Here is a 2500-nt window from a genome sequence, read left to right as displayed (position 1 = left end):
TACCATTTGGGTCAACACCTCCATAAGCATCAAGGTCCATCAACAGAGCTTTAATCTCACGAGATCGAAAAGCTAATCTAGTTAGTTTAGCCTCAGGAAAACAGGAATGAGGAAGTTCAAGTTTTTCATTACTCTGTTTACTGTCAAAAACATCAGCCAAAAGGGTTGCCTTTTCCTTTGGACAGTGAGTGACTGAGCCATCTGGTTTAAGTAAAGGAGGGACTGTTGCATCTACACCAAAGAGTGCAGATTTAAGGGAAGACCACCATTTATGTTCCTGAGTTGTACCAGAAAGTGTTTCTTTTATGGTTAAATTGTACTCCTTTTCAGTTGAGGCATAAACTCTCTGAGCATATATATATATATGTATTTATATATATAATTATATATATATATATATATATATATATATATATATATATATATATATATATATATAAATATATATATATATATATATATATATTTATATATATATATATATATATATATATATATATATATATATATATATATATATATATATATATATATATATATATATATATGTTTATATACATTTATATATACATATATAAATATTTACATAATTACATGCATTTAAGCTATTTTTTTACCCATGGTCATTTATTTTCCAGCTATAGGCATGCCCTACCTATTACTTTCGTTTGTAAGTAACGATTTGCATCTATCCTTAGAGTTTTACAGATATTCCAATTTTTTTCATAAGGTTCGATAGATATTATGTGATCGCCATTCATACAAATTTTCGTTTTGAATCTTTCTGTAGAAAAGTCATGGTAGCTATTTCTCAATTGCCATAGATTTAGGAGATCGGGTGATGGGTGGAGTGTGAGGGGCAGCTGATATTTTCTTCAGCCGGGTCAATAACTCCTTTACCAATAAATATATACAATTGAAGTTTGTCAGACAATATTTGAATATATATAAGGTGCATGCCCTGGCTCTCACTTGTGTTTGTAGGTGACGATTTTCATAAAAAATTAAGTGAGGAGCCACAGACTACTCTAAATGTTTTACAGATAGCAGAATGATGTTCAAAGGTTTTGATGGGTGTTATATGACCTACATTCATAGAAATTTTAGTTTTGATACAGGCTATAGAAGAGTGAACATAACCTTTTATCAATATCTTCTTTGCGCCAATATTTGGCGGCGCCGTAAATTACTTTTAAAATACTTCATATATCTCAATGAAATTTTCATGGATTTATGGGATGGATATTTACTTTGTCCATAATTATTTTCATGTGTATATGTGCTATTTTGATATGGGTTTAATTATTATTTCTGGCGATGGTTTAAATTGTTCGGAGAATAATTTACATATCAAAATGAAAATTTCACGGATTAATGTGAAACATAGCTTGTCTGTTCCTGCCAAATTCCATGGTAATATCCAAAATTAAGAAGACATAGCTATCATGTAGCCTTTTTAAATACGCTGTTAAATGTAGCAACGTTACAGAGAACTTCATCATAGTGAGTGACATCAACGAGGGACAGTGTCGATCTCATGAAAAATATCCGTTCCTAGCTGCAGCTAGTAATATGAAAATAATAAACCGCTGAGTTAAAAATGTGGTAAACTAAAAGGAAACAATAAACACTGGACAGACTATCGCCAATTGTTCGTCAGTCATATTCATGGGTCAATACTAGGTTGATGTTTTCACTCAAGACGAATCTCACTTTACTTCCAGTAATGAGCTTTGTTACCAGCAAACGTGAAGATTGAACACTCCGTCAGTTATAAAGAAGAGAGTTTTTTGTAAAAATTAAAAAAATAAGAGTAAATAAATACATTAAGGAAAATAATTTGCCCTTTATACCCCCATCATTCTATGCATGAGTATTTTTTCACATCCAATAGACAAGGGTCTTGGTCAGCTGTCATGAGAAAAGACCGATAATCATCAATAAATTATGAGATGTTATTGTTTTAGAAGCCTTTATTCAATAAACGGTGGAATATAATTGAGAAAAATAACTTTTCAATTTTATGATAATATTTTCCTTTTCACTTATTTTATGCTTGTGGTTTAAATATTTATCGCAATGAGAATTCGATGACATAAAACCCTTGATATACACCTATTTTTTAAGCCTATATATCATTCTGTTATGTATAATTTATTTTGAAGTATGTGAAGCAAAGAAATAACTGAAATATACTGTAAATATATATGCAGTACTCAACGTTCCTCCTGAGTAAAATCTAAGCCTTTCAAATCCTCTTGTAATTCTCTGGTAAGTTTCTCAATATTGAGTACTCATGTTCCTCTCTCTCTATTCCGATGCTCCCTAAAAGTACACCTCAACTTCTTAATCCTAACGGAATCTTGTAATCTCGTTCAGCTCTGCAATTGTTGCCGTTTATTAAACTCTGATCTTATGTTTTAAATGTCACTATCATTATCACTGTACTTTTAGTGAATAGAGCTCTAATCCTTCCACTGATGATCTGGGCTCTTGCTCT

Source organism: Palaemon carinicauda, chromosome 26, assembly GCF_036898095.1.
Source record: "Palaemon carinicauda isolate YSFRI2023 chromosome 26, ASM3689809v2, whole genome shotgun sequence".
In the NCBI taxonomy this organism is placed as follows: Eukaryota; Metazoa; Arthropoda; class Malacostraca; order Decapoda; family Palaemonidae; genus Palaemon; species Palaemon carinicauda.
This window is presented reverse-complemented; position numbering follows the sequence as displayed.